We start from the raw sequence: 20,129 nt of genomic DNA on the forward strand, positions 1-20,129 counted from the left end.
CCACTGAGCTAATAGGTTAGAACACTGCAGGAGAACCACGAGCTTAAGTGACACAACAATAATACTGTATGTTGTATAGCTCATATCTATGTGTAGAGTGCTTCCCTGTGTTTCATTTCCTCTTCTCCTGCTGTGGTGAGTGATCAAGGGAGACACCCCAGTCGACCCACCAATGTTCCTTTTTTTTCTTTGCATATTATTTTTCAATGGCTCTGGCCATTCAATTCACACTTCTCCCCTTTGCCCTTTATTTGTGTTTTGGAGCTATTTTACATTTTCCCCATTCCCCTTTGAGATGCTTTGTTGAAAACACTCATTTGTGATTTTAGGTCTGGCTTGGTAGTTTGCTGTTGCCAAAGCTCATGTCAACACAAAAACAAAATAAATCCAACAGCAATGTACAGGAATGGATTTTGTTTCAGCCTCCTTCAGCTCTTGGCTCGTTCAGGAGAGCCCCGTGAGCCATTGCATCAAAAATATGCTCATTAGTCAATTCCAGGATGTTTATTTTTTGGGCATTTAAATGTGGCACATGTAATGGCACACAAAGTAGTTCTTCTTCCATATCTACTATTTTACACACATGCACGCTCACACCAAGCCCTTTCCGGCATGTCCTTAGCTAAACATCTGTTATTCACCACCAAGATACCCTTCTGGGTGAATGTGCACCTTACAAATACACATGTTATATTAGCTCCTACGCAGGAGCACTTTAGCATACAGTGATTGGTGTGTAAGTGGAGGTTTTTAGGGGTGTGTATGTGCATTTCCAGGCATGAGGTATGTGTGTGAGGTAATAAGGATTATGGATTTGATTGTCCTCTTAATGCATCGAAACAACATTCACCTGTCTTAATGCGTTGTCTAACTGCATGTCTGTGTGTGTGTTCACACATGTCCAATTGGATATTGAATTTATGCATATAGGTGTCAGTATTAGTGTTTTATGTTAGTGCATCCAAACACATCACAATCAATCAATCAGAATTTATAGAGCGCGGCAAGCCACCCGTGAGGGTCTCAAGCCCTGGAGATGCCGCTGCTTCCTGGTGCTCAGTTCATTTGAACAGCCAGCTCTTGAGTCCTTTCCTGGATTCCTGGAGTGATGAGGCGGTCCTATGGTGCAGTGGAAGGCCGTTCCAGGATTCAGGGGAAAAGCTTCAAAGGGTGTTACACCCCCCTAATAAATGTATTATTTAATAAATAGTTGGGTACAGGAGCTTTCAGTTGGGTATGGTGAAGTGTCTGTCAGATTTCACCTGAAATGTTCAAATGCTCACTCAAACAATGGCACACACACACTCTTCTCTTTTGACGGTCTTAAGACATGGTTATTTTACAAAATATTGTATTTGAAGTACCCCTCACAAACCGCACTCCTTTCCATTGGCCCTTATCCCCCCTCATGCACTGCTTCTCATATTGGGCCCGATTCACAGAACTAACGTAAGACAAAATCCTAAACTTAGTACTTTTGGTATTCACAGAAGTTAGGATTTTGTCTTAAGTTTGTCTTAAGACAGACTTAAGCCAGACTTAAGACAAAATCCTAACTTAAGTCTGTCTTAAGTCTGTCTTAAGACAAACTTAAGACAAAATCCTAACTTAAGTCTGTCTTAAGTAAAGACAAACTTAAGACAAAATCCTAACTTAAGTCTGTCTTAAGTCTGTCTTAAGACAAACTTAAGACAAAATCCTAACTTAAGTCTGTCTTAAGTAAAGACAAACTTAAGACAAAATCCTAACTTCTGTGAATACCAAAAGTAGTAAGTCTAGGATTTTGTCTTAATTAGTTCTGTGAATCGGGCCCATAATGATTATCATGATATACCAGCGTGATTGTCGGAAAATCCGAAGCTCTACCCCCACCCCACCCCACCCAGTCTTACTGACCAAGCTATGCCCCTGCCAGGCTGTGGCCGCCAGGTGAGAGAGGAGCGTCCGCCGCTGTTGGCTCGGTGGATCCGGGGGGTCTCTGCGGGGAAGAGGGAGGCGGATCGCAGGTGTCTGGTCAATTGGTGGGAAGTCATTCGAAAGTCACACAATGACATAATGCCATTCTAACAATGTACACAAACACTTGAAAAGAGACTGACCCACTGGCTTTGGCAGTGTTTGTTTCCTGTGGTATTATGGCAGCATCCCAAATAAAATATTGGACTCAAAAATGACCATGTGTTTTCGATTTCACTGTTTTCAAATTCAGAATTTCAGTTCTCAAAGTTTAGATGAAAACCCACAAGCTTAAATGTTACTTTGACTCACATTTTGTATATAAAGATCAAGAATACAAACATTATGATTCTAATTGAATCCCAGGGAGATGTTTCCATATCTATCTATCTATCTATCTATCTATCTATCTATCTATCTATCTATCTATCTATCTATCTATCTATCTATCTATCTATCTATCTATCTATCTATCTATCTATCTATCTATCTACCTACCTGTCTGTCTGTGTCTGTCTGTCTATCAGCCTGCCCACCTGCCTGCCTGTCTGTCTGTCTAACTATCTATCTATCTGCCTTCTGTATATCTGCCTATCTTTCCATCGGTCTGTTTCTCTATCTGTCTATCTAGCTGTCTGCCTCACTGCCTTTCTTCTGTCAAACCATCCACCACCCATCTTCTGTCTGTCAGTTTCTCAGATTTCTGTCTAATTGTCAAGCTTGCAAGCTATCTCTGAGCTTGACTTTATTAGCCAGAGTAAGGCACCTTCTCTGACACAGATCATTCTGATGTCTTGCAGTTTAGTGGAAATTTACATTCACTACATTTTACATGTAATTTTGGCTTTATTTCACTTTACACATAAACCACCCCTGATCCATACTTTACAAATTTCAACAGGAATTTTTTTAGATCAACGGATCAAAAGCTCCTAAAATGGTGCACACGTGCTGCATCGCAGCACTAGCCACTTTGTAAAAGTTAACTGAGCACCTTCAGGAAAACCCCCAAGACCTATCTCTTCGGCTAAACAGATCTGCACCCCTACCCTCCCCCCAGTGCCTTGAGACCCTCATGGGTGAGTAGTGTGCTTACAATCCCCCTGATTGCTTGACCTTCCAGCTGTTGACATTTATGCTAAGTTGTTTTGATAGCACTTCTTTACCACACTTTCTGTTTCTAACAAGAGTAATTGAAGTGTGTCTCTTTTACAAAAGTTAGTGGTCAGACTTTAAAGAGGTGAGACTTTTGCTCAGATAGCGTCAACAGCCTTAGTGTAATTATTTCAAGACAATATCTTGAGTTTAGAAGAATCCCAAACATGTTGCTTCTCATTTTAACATCTGTTGCCTTGAATATGTAGGTGCCACTCAATGAGCCGAAGGCATAATCAGTATGTACTGTGCAACCCTGTTCTGCAGGTTTGTTTCTTAATAGAAAAGGGTGCTCTAGAAGGCAATGGGGTGAACATAGGATCAACCCTAAACTCAAGACAGTTTCTAAAAAATAACCAGAACAGACATAATAAAAGATATGAACCTTTCATGATAAGAATTGTGTACATGTAAGCTCACGCAATTAAGTTAATATTTTAATTATTGTGCTTCCATTCAAGACAAAATCGATTAATTGTTGTTGAATAATATTTTGAATAGGTTCTACAGAATTTATTTAGTTTTATGCCCGAAGATAAATGCATATATTTGTGACGAAATACCTTTTGTATCAATGTATATCCTGCATAACTTGTCCTTTCCTTCTGCATAATATGTACTTCATTTTTCTAATAATTTAGTCAATATAGCCGCATAATTCAGTCCTTCTCCAGTGGTTCCGAGGATACTGCAGAGCTGCGGTTACAAGTTTGTAGAAATAGGCAAAGGGATATGAGACTTGTTGTTAAAGCAATTCTTGGCATTCACTTATTAATCTGTTTCGTAAATCTCAAGTGGAAAGTAATGTATGTATTTATATATGCAACACGTTCCCCGCCGAGGTAATGTGAGAAATCGGATGATGTGAGAAGCTGTGGCCATCTCCTGCAGTCATGAACCAAGGGGACTGTGTTGCTGTATTTGCCATGTGCTGGGAACACCTGTGAACACTTGGAATGCTGCAGGGATTCAGTCAGAAGAATGGTGACCTTGCATGCACTTTCAGAGGTTCTACAGATTAAAGCAGTGGTCAGGAGTAATGCAGCGGTGGAGCCCCTGAGAAGGGTTTTTAGCAGGTGATATGAGCAAGGTGGAACTGATGAGGGGAAGGACCTTTCATTGTAGGGCAAGAGATGTTGCAACAGCACAGCCTTTGGACTGATGGAGGTCTTAGGTGAAGTGACACATTCCTCCAGGACACTGGCGTAACGAAAATTGAGGGGGCCTCCCTGCAAGGTATGTAGAGGGGCCCCCTCCGGGCTCAATTAGGAGCTCTCCAGACAGAGTGCAGTGCCAAGGGGGGCCCTTGGAGCTTCGGGTCCCCCCCACCGCGTGGGCTGCCGGGGCCTGTGTTACGCCCCTGCTCTAGGGGGAAGGCACGCAGCCGTAAATACGCCTGTTTCCTTGAACTCTTCGTGAAGTCCTAGCGGAGTGGCGTACAGACTGTGGGTCAACATTCGGGCCCTGGTTTTATGGTTTGCCAGACTGAGTACAGTCAGCGGGTAGACCAATCATTTCTGTAAATGGTAAGTACTTGTTATCATGGCGGTTCCCTTCAAGGTACAAAAAGTTTGACGAATGGCCACCATAGGATTTGACAGCCACTGAACCAACTTTTAATATTTTTTGTTTTTTAGGGGAAAATACAAATGTAAATGTAAATGTAAATGTATGTGTCTTGTAAAGCGCACTGCTGCCCGGAGGCGTCCTGGCGCTGTAGACCGCTGGGGAACCCGTCCTGGCTACCCCTGTGAGATGGTCCCTACTGGGTATCTCCAAGGTGAAACTAGGCATCCCCGGCGAATGTAGGGGGCCGTTGTAGAGATGAGGCAAGCTAATGCCCAGAGTTGCCGAGTTTGATCCCTGATTAGAGTAGGCATCGAGGCGAGAATTATCGAGTCCGCTGACCCTGGTCCACGACCCTGCCACGTCAGGAATTGAACCCTGGTCCCATGCCGTTCTCTGCTTCTGGGTCTGCCGCCCCTAACCAGTGAGCCACACCACTCCACAAATGACCCCCCCCCCACACGCTGGGAGTTATTTTTTCACCAAGCACCATTCTTTTTAACTCCTTGACAAAAGATGACCAGAGGAGTGTATCAGAGGTCTTATATATGTCCTATGAGGATACTGCAGTGCATTGGTCCATCTGTGATGTAAGGTTCCGAAGCGTGTAAGCAACCAAATCAAGAAAATCATTAATAGGAATTCAGACATTATTAAAGATGATTTTGGGTACCCAGACAGACCAGTATATGCATTCAGAAGAGGGACTAACATCAGAGATCAAGTGGTAAAAGTCTCTTCCCCACCTGTCTCATTATGTTCCCAATGGAACCTGCCTCTGACCCTGGGTCATTTCAAATATGGTAGTTGTAAAGCTTGCAGCCTTTGCCAGGAGAGCATGAGTTTTGAGCATGATAACAAAAATTTCACACTAAGTGGTTCGAGCAACTGCAAAACTATGAATGTGGTATACGCCGCTAGGTATCCATGTGACCTGCTCTACGTAGGACAGACCACACATAAGATGAAAGGATGGATACTACAACATTGCAGTCACAGAAGATGCCAGATGGTGGGAGCTCCACTAATGAACATATTCGCAATCTACAACATTCCCCGGATGATATATGTTGGCAGGGTATGGAAAGGATCATCCCGGATGAGGCAGGAGGTGACCTTACCAACAAGTTCAACCTACGTGGATGCGAATGTATCAATACTATGGCCTGTATCAATTGTTGACTGAATTAATAGAAAGAATGGAACCGTTTGATTTGAGTGTCGCCTGGTGACTGAGGATGTACAATGTCAGTATTACCATATCGATATGAGTAATGTAGGTTATTCCTTTGTATGATTTAGAGGGTTTCAAGTTCTCAGTGCAGCTCTTATGAACAATAATAGCAATTTTATATTAATATATCTGTTCATATTAATGAATAATATCTCATATTTATCTATAATATTTATGTATGAACACCATGCCTAATTATGCGTACTGGAGTGATGAGTAATGTTGTTACTCTACCTACACAGTTGCTTGGCAAACCTGGTCAGGTGGCTAGATATTACTGATTATTCAAGACTTAGGCATGCCAAAACATTATCCCTGATCCACATGCTGGGATCTCTGGGTCCATCACTTGAATGAAGAAGACACCTCTGAAGTATTTTCTCTCTTTTTATTATATCACTCCACCAGTTTGGCTAGAACATTTTTGATCATAGTCACCATCATTTTTGTGCATGAGAAACAAGAGGCTCTTGCTTACATTTACCTAGTTTCCCTTCCATCCTGAGACTTGTGGCATATAATTTTTCCCATTCCAGGGACTGGATACAGTTAGCAGTAAGATAGACACTTTCATGCGATCCTTGGGAATGAGGCCTTACCTTAAGGCACTGACTCGCACACCCGCACACTCATCTTCCCCCGAGCGAGCAAGGCGGACATCTGATTGACACTGCTGCAATTATTTTGTATCAACGTATCTCTTCACAATGGTTCTACTACCAGCCAATGGGCATGCACACACACTTCTTGCACGTGCACATTGATTTTCTGAAGACAGTAACCCGCATGCTCAGAACATCAGGTTGATCTTCGTTAGAGGTGCGCTCAGTAAGCCAGATGCTGCACGGGTGGTGATCTCCATGTCTTCAGTTTACGAAGCTGCCCATTGTTGGCAGACTGAGATCGCATTCTAAATGTACATTGGTGTTTCATTTATCCAATTGGGGAATTTTATCTGGTGCTTTCATAACATCTTAAAAACATTTACCAAGGTAGGCCGCTTGTGCTCACGCTGATTCACATGTTGAGGCCCCATCTGTCAATTATTGTTGGAGTTTGACTGCTCACCTCCTTACCCTCTGTTCTCCCAGAGGGCAATTTGTCCCCAGCGAACAAATTATGTGAAGCGTTAAATGATGAAGGGGCATGTGTATCCCATTTCCGACATTCAGTTTTAGGGGAACAATTCAATGAGCTTATTTTCACCCTTGACTTGGGATTTGCTAATGAAATGTGCCCAATCCCCGCCCCAATGCCCCGCATATTCAATGGTAGGGGTATTTGCTCCACTATTGATTATATCCTATTCTCCAACAGCCACGCACACATTCTCCATTCTTTTTTCGTGTCTGATAACCCCCTTAGCGATCATTTCACTCTTTGCTTAGCTTTCTCATTTCCGTCCAATATTATTTTAAGACCGGAAAAGACTAATCACCTGTCAGGTAATTTAGCCATAAAGAGCACCAATGGGTATTCCTTGCGATGGACAATGGTGGATCAAGACGCTCTGGTCAAATCAGTACTGGGCAAAACTAAACTAGCGGTAGAGATGTGCCTGAGTGACACAGCTACCCCAGAAGTAATCCTAGCCTCATTTCAGGCCATCTCAAATGCCATTAAAGAGTCTTTAACCAAACGCTGCAACTCCAAGGGCCCCATTAAAGGTTGGTTTGACTCCAGGTGCACACAAGCTCATTCCCATCTATAAAAGGTACTACATAAAATCCCAAGAAATAGCACTGAAGTGGAGGAGCCCAGAGATGCATATAAATTAGCAATCAGGGATAGGAAGGTCACCATCAAGAAGGAGTTGTGGGATGCATTAATTACCGCGTCAATGTTTAATGACAGCGCGGCTGTCTGGAAAGTGGTTAGGTCCCCTTTCCTGACTAGAAAGGACAGTCCATCACTTGAAATAGCAATAACTGAGGAGCAATGGATCAATCATTTCACCAAGGTTTTTCAGGGCACGGGTAACCCTATTATGATGGACTGCCCCAATCAGGATGTTTGTAACTTGAACCCCCTTTCCCATGCAAAAGCACTAATGTTTACTTTGGATGAAGTAGAGCTGGCCCTGTCTGTAAGCAAGGGTGGCAAGGCACCTGGTCCCGATGGGATACCAATTAACTTGTTTAAATCCAATACTATCCTATGGGGACCTCTCTTGACACAAGTTTTAAATGCTAGCTGTGAAGCAGACTTCCCACCCACATGGGTAGAATCAACTATTGTCCCCATTTTTAAAAATGGGGACGGACAGGACCCGACATGCTATAGGCCCATTTCATTATTAGACGCTATAACAAAAGTAGCAGGCAGAAAAATGTTGGAACGCCTCCAAGTATGGGCGGAGGAGAACTCTGTCCTGTCGGACCTACAATATGGCTTTCGAGCCGGTGTAGTCACCGTTGAGCAGGGCCTGAACCTGTCTCTTTTAGTTGGAAAATATTCCAAGTCCAAGGTGGAGAATCTATTTTTAGCTTTTGTTGACCTCACAGCCGCATTTGATTGCGTGATCCATGACAAACTTTGGTCAATTTTAGATATGATGGGGGGGTTGATTCACAGATTATTTACTTTCTTAAACGTTTTTATAGCGATGCTAATGTCAGGTGCCCCACAAGACTTACCTTTGCTTGTGACGCAATTCTGCAGAGACGACAAGAGCACCCATCCCTGTACCCACCTGACCCTCGCGGAAGGTAAGACCCAGCGGGAATGAGATGGACGCAGGGAAGGGAGCCAGGGTGTAGAGGCTAAATTATAGCGTGGGGCTGGCGGGGCATCCCGGTGTCAACTGGAAACCAATAAAGAACGAGATCAGAGAAGGAGCCAGATCAGAAAGGAACCACCCCACAAAGGCACACACAGACCTAATATCCCTCTAAGAACTCACCAATGCTTCCGGGAATAGCGGTCCCCAGACGGGTTCAGCTCCGGATAAGGATAGCCAAGGCGAGGCGCTCCTGCACGTTTCACCCAAGCCCAAACCAAAAGAAGCGCTCCTGCGCAGATGCCAAGGAACTAAGTCAAAACGGTAAGTAAAGCGCTCCTGCGAGTGTAGCAGGAAATAAGGCGTAGTCATTCAACCTGTGGCATCCCTTATAAGTAACACAAGCTATTTACAATACTCCTGTTAGCAGAGCTGTTTCCCAAGTAGCGCTCCTGCGCGGTGGGAAACCTAAGTTCAATGAACAAACCAAAACAAGCACTCCTGTGCAAAGGTCCTTTAACCCCCTTCAAGGCGCTCCTGCGCGGCAAGGGTTAAAGAAAACAAACAGGTACATCCCTGGAGAACCCAGGAGGAAAAACAAGCAAGCGCTCCTGAGCAGCGCAGACGTGACAGCAGAGCAGCGCTCCAGCGCGGCGTGACTCTGTGAGTAACAGACAAGTCTCAACAAGCGCTCTTGCGCGTGTAGCAGACGTGCCCGTAGAACAGTGCTCCAACGCGGCGTGACTCTGCGGGTAGCTGGCAAGTCTCAGGCAATGGCAAACGAAGTCCGCCTCACAGGAGCATCCAGGAAGGAATTTGAAGCACAGAGCCGGCGGGAAACGCGATGTTTATGCGATTCCCCCGGAAGTGCTTCTGTGCTCCCAGGTTGCTGCCCGGGACTAGACCGGGACTCAACTTCCGCCCGGAAGTGAGTATTCCGGCGTTCTGTGTGTGCAGTTGCGGGGATGGCCGGTAGCGGCAATCGCCGCGAACCGTGACAGCTAATGCTCGAGTGCGATGCGGCCTGCAGGATGAACGTTCATCTCCCTTCCCAATCAAAAGCGGAGTCAGGCAAGGTTGTGTCCTTGCTCCGTTTCTTTTTAATTTGTATATAAATGGTTTGGGAGAGGCATTTTTAAAAGATAATCATGATTTTCCCCAAGTGGCAGGACGACCTATCCCAGCCCTTTTATACGCAGATGAAGTGGTAATGATGTCCCGTACCAACATACGAGATAGGCCTAAGAATTAATTCTTCTAAGACCTACACTATGCGCTGTGGTTCTAGCATCAAAAAACCTAAAAATATGTTTGGTGTCCAGACAAAAGATCGTGGTCACTAAGAAATTTTCCTTTCTTGGCATTCCTTTTGCTCACAATGACTCCTGGTCACAGGTGGTGTCGGGGAAAAAACTGCCACTATTGCGCACTACATCTGCCCTTAGAGCTTTTGCGATGAAACTTGGAAAAAGACCACCGGAGGTGCTCATCAAAATATACAGAGCTAAGTGTGTCTCAGCGGCAATCTATGGGACTGGGGTCTGGGGACCTGTCGATCTGCTTCCCTTTCAAAGAGTAGAAAAATCTTTTTCTAAATATATCTTATCTGTCCCTAATGGCCCCTCTGCAAGCATATGTCACACAGAGTTGGGGCTCTCATTTGTTTCAGATCTAATAAAACTTGAGCCTGTGCTGTTATGGCACAGATTCTGGACAAAGGAAGAGACAAAACTAAACAGAGACATTCTTCTGGATTTTTTGAAATTGGATAGGGCCCTAAAGATTCCTAGGATAAGCTATGTTCAAAGGTTTTTTCAAGATCTCAACCACCCAGAGTATTTTTCCAACCCCAGTACCATCAGGGAAATAACTAGGAAGGAACTAAAAATAAAGGGGCAGATTTATGATGACTGGCGCATCCCCAGGGATGCGCCAGTCATCCTGGGCCGCTGCTCCGCCACCCATGGTGCGCCGCATTTACAATGCGGCGCACCATGGGGCAAAAACGGCACAGATGCGTGACGCATCTGTGCCGTAAAGGCGGCGCATTGCTGGAGTTGCGTCGCAAGCGCGATGCAGCTCCAGCAAGGCTCGGGGTGCCCCTATGGCTAACATGCTGCGTCAAGACCTACGCCTGCTTCAAGCAGGCGCAGGGTTTTGACGCAGCATTGTCCTGAAAGTGACTGAGTGAAATCTCATAGATTTCACTCAGCCACTTTTAGGAGGCGTTCCTGCGCAGGAACGCCCCCCCTGGGCAGGAACGCCTCCTTATGGCGCAGGGCTTTACAACGTGACGCATCTTCTAGATGCGTCACATTGTAAATAGGGCGCATTGTTTGCGCCGCCTTTGCGTCAAATAAAGTGACGCACCGGCGGCGCAAGGCCTTCATAAATCTGCCCCAAAGTGTTTGTCTCTACTAGACTCCGCTAGGCTGTCAAACGGAATTGTAAAACCTACAGTCCTGCATAACCAACTGATTTTAACTACTTTTAACATTCAACCCTACCTCACCTTGGGTGATTTTGACAGGTTCCTTTTAACCCGCTTCCGCTTGGGAATATTTTATAGACTAGTTACCCTGCCCAAAGTGAATGACTGGTCCCAAACCTTACAGTTGTGCCCCTGTGATAAAATCTCCAAGCAGACCTCGATCCACGTTATATTTTTTTGTAAATATTATTCTTATGGCAGAAGATCGTGCATAGTCCCTGTGTTAAAATGGTTTGGGCTTCGCCAATGTCGATCTGCTCTTCTGGCACTACAACAACTAGACAACGTACATACTGTTTTTAGGATGGTCACTTTCTTGAAAAAAGTTCTTCGTCTCAGAAAACAACTGTCTTTATTTTAAATGTCTCTGTTTTGAATTTCAGGAAAGCTCGAGGAGTTTAATAATGTTTTATTAATTTTTTTAAATGTACTTTATATGAATTTTAACATCTATGAAATGCTGCTATTGTGCTTTTATGATTGTTTGCCTACAATCGAATAAAGCTTTCTTGACTTGGCTTGCCTGACAGTGTTACCACTTGCATTTCCAATTAAAAAATTCATCCTATAATGTGTGGACTCATTGTTGTTTGGTTTTTAGAAAACATGTCATTGAGGGGTTGATGTCTAACTCGCTAACAAATTGTTCATGTACGTACTAAAATAATAGCTGTAGGAGCCCTGTATTTTACATTGGTGGGGTGGTGAGACAGGGGTGCCCTTTCTCTTCACACTGGAAATGGAACCCTTTGCGAGCAAAGAAGAGGCAGAGAATGGGGCATACACGTACCTCATAAGGTACATACTGTATTGCTCTACTCAGATGATGCATTACTGGTCCTAAGAGACCCTGCCTGTAGTTTACCTGATATCATAATGACCACACTAACCGGGTTATGAGACATATCCGGACTCCAAATAAATTTGGGAAAATCATGCATCTTCCTGCTGCTGCCAATAATACACTCAGTTGATTGAGACAAACTTGACAATGTGATTAGACGGGACAGAGAGACCTTCAAACACTTGGGGATACAAGTGTATCATGAAGATAAGGAACTCAAGGATGGAAACCTACTGAAAATGATAACATCTATCAGGCAATCACGTCACTTCTCGAAACAACGATCTCCTTCTCACCAATGGGGAAGGTTAGCTATTGCGAAAATGTTAATATTGATTACATTTCTCTACCATCTTGCTGGGTTACCTATCATACTCAAAAGGAACTTATTCAAGAGCTCCATATACTCCTCACAGCATTAATAGGGAGACAAAGAGGTAGAAGGGTAGCTATAAGTATAGCTAGGTGTCCATTAGGCTCAGGAGCATTGGGAGCACCAGAATTTGAGATGTAGTGCAATGCAGCACAATAGTAAGGGTTAATGAGACAGATGGGTCCCAACCCTGACCCAGTTAAAGCCGAAATAGAGACAAAAATAGAGGAAAATCTAGAAGGACACTTATAAGGAGGTTTTCGGTGAAGTAAGTTGAATAGATCACATCTGAGGGCTTGGCCGATGGTGGTTTACTGTTTGTGGTGATACCTAAATGAGCAGAATAATCCTGTGATGTATTCCCCTGACATCCTCCTATAGAATATCAACAGATTCCATACAATAACAAGGATACATGAACAACTACCATGGCAAGAATCTGGAACAGACAAAGGGAGACTTTTACCCAATCAGAGTGCTGTGCATTTGTGAGGAACTGAGGCATACTTATGGATTTGGAGCAATCTGGTTCATAGTACGCAACATTATAGTGCATAGAATCACATGGGTGGGTGAGAACAATGAACCACCTAGAGTAGAATTAATGGCTAAAATATTAACACATGGTGCAAGTGCAACTAGACATGCAGTGAGCATGCTTCAGATCACTCCAGCTCCTGCAGTCCACATGACTACCACTGCATTGAAGGAAAAGTGAGAGTGGAAAATTGGCAGGGATATCACCAAACAGCAGTGGAGCAGTAGTCTAGAATATTCCCAAAAATGTGACGAGCAACCAACAATTTAAATTCATTCAATTTAATTACTTACCTGCGGTTTACTGAGACTCAGCAGGAACAGCCAAAATTGACCTGGTTGTCGACGGCCAAATGCAGATTTCTTCCACAGGTTATGAGAATGTACCCTAATCCAACAATGATGGGGAGCAGTAACAGGAATCATCTTGGCACTGACAGAAGAGACAAGTAATGTCCCATCAAAGATGTTTTTTAGGGCCACTACATAGGCTGTAAGATCCAAAGCAAGTTTGTAGGTTTACAGACTTGGTGCTCATCATCGCTAAGAGAAACCTAGCAAAGAATTGGAAAGCAAATTGAATTCCATATGTAGGCATCAGACTGTTGCATGTTAAGAAATGGGCAGCAGCTGAAGTGGCAACCATGGAAAGACAACAAATACTGAAGGGTAAAAGGCACGCCGCATAATGCCTGGGACATCATTATATTGGCTCTAGCTAATAACAAGAAAGACACACATTGAAGCTGATGCTATCAGAGCTCAAACACTTTAGACACCACTGAGAAGGAACAACAGTGAACCAGGGAGCGCATACTTGTCAATTAGAGGGTCCCTGATGGTGGTAGGTGAGGACAAAGGAGGAAAATGACTATAATACGTATCTGAATCCGCTTGCAAGAAAAGACATAAGATATACGCACTATCGCAAGCTGCAATTGGCCTATTCGCGAAGATGAAGGAGTAAAGACCGGTCTGAAGGAAAATTTTATTAAGAATGCATGTAATGTTTTTGCTGAAAATTGTTACTCTACTTACAGACTGTTCTAGCCTAGTGTACCGGATATGGGCATGGATGTAAGTTGACCGATAAATAATAAAACTCAATAAAGAGCAATTTAATACAATATCTTCCTCAAACATGCTTCCTTGCTTCTATGAAACAGTTCTGTATTATAAACTATATGAATGCCCTTAGCATTACAATTCCACCAAAGTGCTAGGGAATGGAAGAGTAGGACCCCAGAAGATAGGAGGATGGGAAGCCACATATGTATACAATGGGGGAGACAAGAGGAGAATAATAAGGGTAGGGCAAAGAAAGAGCAGAGGCTGAAGGTCTCACATACACAGTAGGCTCTGGCTTGCAGGCTGCACTTTTCCAGGGTTGCTAAGAGAAGCTCAAGCGAAGGCTGGAATATGCTCCAGCCATCACACCCCACTGAAAATGGCTCCAAGGGGGAAAGAATAACTATCCATAACACATCATTATATCAAAAATAAATGATGGGGCTATAGTGTCCTGACAGCGGTTCCTCACTCTGATTGGTCAGCAGCTTAGCGCAGATTCAAGAATACCTGCTGGCAGACTTCGGCAACTGCCCCCAAGCAGACACTTGTGATTAGATGTAAGTAAGTCCATTTTAAAGTCACAAATGTAAAGCCTACTAGTGATCCAAGCATGGAAGAGAAAGTAATTGAAGGACTATTCCTAAGCAAGAGCCATCCCTTCCACTCCCTCAATATCTGAGTGAATGCTCTACCATGCCGAGGACGCTGAGACTTGGACAGGGCTGTCCTTGCTAGACCCTAAACCTCTGAGGCTGGTGAGCTCCCAGTCCAAAACCTCACCCCACCCTCCATGCTTCTAATTCCTGCTTGAGGGTCCCCAGAAGTCTTCTTCAGGGTGATTCACAAAAGCATTTATTAGTATGGGAAGTAGTAACTTTGCAAATTGGACCCACAATGTCCAACTTCCTTTTGGAAAAAGGTTAAAGAGTGCACATTCCTTTCTAGCTGTACTGCTTGTGTATGAATAATTCATTTCACATATTTACAATTATTAGGCAGTCTAGAATCACATGATTTTTAGTCACTGTGTTGCCACCTTTTCAAAACATGTTGTGTGCGTAGTGTATGCTTTACAAGGGGTAAAACCTACACCGTAATGTATTAGAGTGACATTGTACTACATCAATATTTATGCTAGAATGTCAGCATTGTGTTTTCATGTCAATCACAGGACAAATAGGACCAAAAAGGAAGACACGGAGGCATTTCCCACTTCCTAGCTAATTGCAAGGATCTGTGTCACTGCTATGTGAACATTTGTGAAGTTGTAAATGACGGCAAGCATCAAAGCCACCCACACAAAGGCTTACTTTGCCAATAAAATACACAATAGCTGAATTGATGCTATTTGTCTTTGCCCAGTGGAGTGAACGGTGTGTCATTGTTGCTTCAAGATGTTTGTATGGTTATTGAAAATGCCAAAAAAGATATTTAAACAAAAAAAGCCTCCCAACTGCACATTAAACTTGGCAATTTTTAGAAACTGGGTTTGCTGATAGACTGGGGTATGAGCTATGGTCAAGCAGCAACCACAATCCTAGACAGGGTAAGCCACAAGCAAATCAAAAATAACCTGTGCTCAACCCCCTGGTAGCTTGGCACAGAGCAGTCAGGCTTAACTTAGAGGCAATGTGGAAAATATTTGTGTAACACTTCAAACAGTAAAAACAGTGAAAACACCACACAAAAATATCCCACACCAGGTTAGAAAAATAGAGCTTAAATAAATGAAACAAGACCAAAATGACAAAAATCCAATCAGTAGAACCAGAGTTATGATTTTTTAGAGACTAAACTGAAATAAAGCGCAATCTTGGCTATCTGGTCACGCTGGACTGTTTCAAAGTCACACGTTCAGATTCACAGCAATTGAGTGTGGGTTGAATACATGCACCGGATTAGTTCTGCTGAAGTTTTATCTTCTCAGGTTTTGTGGCAATAGTCCCATTCCGGTTGTAAAGAGTTGCTGGGTGCAAGGAGAGCATCACTAGCGGTGGTTGGCGTGGCGCGAAGACCAGGGCGGGTGTCGCAGATGGGCGGACTGGAGCTTTGCGTTGCTGGTCCTGTGCAGAGACCGATTCTTGCTATGTGAAGAGACGGGGTGGTGGCTGCTTGCGCAGATATTGCGGTACGAGTGTCGCAGTTCCGGTGTGAACAGGCAGGCTTGCGGTCATGAAGAGCCCAAAAGTTTGTTTCAAGAGCTTGAGAGCCACACTAAGAGTCCTGGACCTGAGAGAAACCATCTGGGGGTCAGGTTCTCTCTGAAGACAGGCCCAAAAGCTGTTGCAGAGTCAATGAATAATGTTGGGGGTGCACGAATTACAAAGTCCAGAGATAGTATTGAAAAGTCACTTCTTTATTAAGAAAACAATTATTCTGTTCCTAAAAAACATGCATGGAACGATATCAGCCAACGCGTTTTGCTCTCTAGCTGAGAGCTTTTTCAGGGCAAAGTAGTAGCAATCGGTCTATCCAAAATTCAAATTTATGGTTGTCTTGTAGTAGAATAGTACTTATTTCAAAAGAGCATCAAATTGCGGTCAGAGAGCCATCGACAAGTAGATCCTAGAAGTATCAAGCTGAGTCAGTGACTGGATCCTTCCTTCGTGATATCAACGACCACCTGATAGAGAGTTTCTAGTTCCGAGTAAATATGCTCAATAGGGTCACACGTTGAAAAGTTCTCGTTCAGGCAGTAACATAGCTCAGTTGTAACACGAATAATGACAGGCCGAGTCGATGTACTTGATAGGGTTCAAGGTTGTAGAGTTATTCATTCAAGTCAATGTACTTGATAAAGTTCAAGGTTGTAGAGTTTTCGTTCAATTAGTACAATAGCTCAGATATAACACGGATAGTGGAAGCTTTAATATCTTGAGACATAACCACAGCCTCTGTAGTGAAAGGCCAAGAGGAACGTGTGTATTGCATCACGTTGGCCCCCAAGCTGCAATCTGAAAGTCCCGAATCACACCGTGCACCGCGTCCCGTTCATGTGAAGTCATATCCGTGTTATATCTGAGCTATTGTACTAATTGAACGAAAACTCTACAACCTTGAACTCATAAGTACATGTCATGCTTTTCAAATGCACTGTACCCTGCCCTTGGGGCTATCCAGGGCCTACCTTAGCGGGTGACGAATATGTACTGAAAAGGATGGTTTAGGCCTGGCAAAAAAGTTTATTTTGCCAAGTTGAAATGCTGGTTTAAACTGCACACATAGGGCTCTGCAATGGCAGGCCTGAGACATGTGTAAAGGGATACTTAAGTGGGTGTCACAATCAGTGCTGCAGTCTAGTAGCATTTCATTTACAGGTCCTAGGCACATGCAGTGCCACTTTACTGGGGACTAATAAGTAAAATAAATAAGCCAATTGGGTATAAGTCAATTCCATCATGATGTTAGGAGAGTGCACAAGCACTTTAGCACTGGTTAGCAGTGGTAAAGTGCACAGAGTACAATGGCCAACAAAAATGAATTCAGCAAAACGTGAAGGGAAAAAGCAAAATATTTGGGGGTTCTCTCCAGAGAGGGCCAGGTTCAACAACAACAATTCACAGAATGACAGATGTCTGTGAGTGACAGCTTCTGTGTGAGTGACATTTATGAACATTCTAAATCCTAACCTGAATGCAAATCTGTTGCTCCTTGCAGCTTTCCTCTCAGTCCTGGCAGCTGATACTATGATGTATCTGGCCTCACACATACTGATGAGGCAGGATGTCTGAGAGTCGCTCAAATCAGCCCCTTTGTGCTGTGTGATGCTATAGGTCTAACACCAAAAGCACTTGCTCGGGTTTGCAAAATTTCTGCAAACAGAAAGTTGCCAATAGTTTAAATTCCTAGGGCCTCATTTATGAAAAGTGACGCATCGCTGCATGAAAACAGCGATGCGTCACTTTCCACTGCGCCCTCCTTGCGACACCAATGATGCGTCATATTTACAGTATGACGCATAATGACGCAAGGAGTTACAGATAGGTCAGTATTTCTGACGTATCTGTATGGCTCAAAAGTGTCGCATTGCTGGAGTGTGTCACAAAAGTGACGCAACTCCAGCAATGTGTCCTTTCACATGGGGCAAGCCCCATGTGAAAGGGCCTGCGTCAGTCTTACGCCTGCTGCGAGGCAGGCATAAGAAATTGACGCATTTGTGTCCTAGAAGTGGCGCAGTGAAATCTTATAGATTTCAATGCGTCACTTCTGTGACCCTTTCTTCCGTCAGAACGCCCCCCCTGCATATATTATACCTGGCGCAGGTATAATGTGGCGCAGGGGTTTACAAAATGACGTATCTACCTAGATGCGTCACTTTGTAAATATGGTGCAACAAGGCACATTTTTTACGTTGCTGGCGCGTCACAAAAAGTGACGCACCGGCGGCGTAAAAGTGACGCAAGGGCTCATAAATGAGGCCCCTAGCTTTTTCAGTGGGAGAAAACCATTCGGTGATTCTGGACAAACCACTTGTGCCTTGTATACCTCAAAATGTAAATGCTCATTAATGTTTAATATGTGTGGTGTCTAGTACCGTTCCAGTGACATTTTCCCACCTCAGCACCATATCTTGTTTTCAGTAATCTGGTCTTATCCGCCTCCCAAAAACTTCACTGCTCGGTGTATAGCACCTTATGTTTGTGATTCTCCTGCGATGCTCTCTGGTAAGCTCTCAAGGCTGATGCTAGCTGCCAGTAGGTGATACTGATACAGATGTATAAAGTTCAGGAGCTCTGGAGGTATAAAAGTCTCCCCCAGCCATACCCCTGGTAGCATCACATCTCCCTCAAAACAAAATACCACCTAAAAGTAAGGTCCACCAAAAGGAGAACTGAAAGTTCTTCCACTAGTCTAGAAAAAATATGTGTACATTAAAATAAACTCTGCATAAAAAGCACGAGCTGGGCTTCCTGCTTCTGTGCAAAACCTAAAAGCAGCAGGGGCAGGATACGCTGTGGCGGGGACCCTGCCTAACCCACATGCTTGCCACACCCACCCACCCCACAGCTTCCTCAACCCTATGGCTTCTCTTGCCTTTCACAGGACAGCTCAAAATGTCTCTGAGTGAAGCACTTGTCACATAGGTAAGAGACTCCGAGACTCTACACCGATTGTGGGGCAATGTGTCGTCCACAACATCAGATAAACCATTATATTTTTTCAATCAGATGTCCCATAAAACGCGTTCTATGTAACCGACAGAACTATAGGCCCCATGCACTAAGAAGTGATTGGATGAAAATGGTCGCAAATTGTGCATTGACTTTTACCAAATCGTTGTTAATTTTGAGAACCAATCTATTTATTAACAGCTCAGTTCACAAAATACAAAATCAGAGAGGGGCACAATTTCACCTATCTCATCAATATTCAAGAGGTAGGTCGCAAATTGCGACCTACTACGATTGGCCACAGTCACATAAATGGTGGCCTGTTTCGCTCAGCACACCGACATGTCCGTGATTGCTTTTAAAATTTGGAAACACTTATTTTTTAATGCAGCCCATTTGCCTTTGGAAAATGGAATGTGTTCATAAAAAATAAAAAGCTACACAAATCTTTTTTAGGATTAGGCAGCTGCCTACTCCTAAATACATTTTTGTCGACATCCAGGAAGAGGTAGGGTTCCCTTGCGGACCACTTCCCATTTCAAATGAGTTACCACTTCCTGTGAGTTGGTTTTAAAATATTAATGTTGTGCGGTCGGGTTTCGGTCGCAAAGCATTAATATATACCATAAGAAATTGGTATTTGGAAGGGGCGCCCTAGACACGCCCCTTACAAATACCCATTCTCTATTGCTTCCTAAACCCAGTTAATGGTTTGGAAAACCTTTTCCGAGTGTTTATTTGGGTTTAGTACATTTCAAAAAGTTTGTTGGTGGTCGCAAACTATCAGATTTACTGGATCTGAGGGTTTGTGACTGTTAAAATACTTTCTGCTAGATTCATCAAACACCCGTTTTGCGAGTCCTTAATAGCAATTCACAAGGAATCGCTATTAAGGACTTGCAAAACGGGATTCATGTAGGAATTGCAATAAATATTGCGATTCCTACATCTTCCTTATTTGCGATTAGCAAATTGCTAATCGCAAATAAGGAATAACTCCCCATTCATTCCTATGGGCCTACAGGCCCATAGGAATGAATGGGGAGTTATTCCTTATTTGTGATTAGCAATT

This window comes from Lissotriton helveticus, chromosome 10, assembly GCF_964261635.1.
Source record: "Lissotriton helveticus chromosome 10, aLisHel1.1, whole genome shotgun sequence".
NCBI lineage: Eukaryota > Metazoa > Chordata > Amphibia > Caudata > Salamandridae > Lissotriton > Lissotriton helveticus.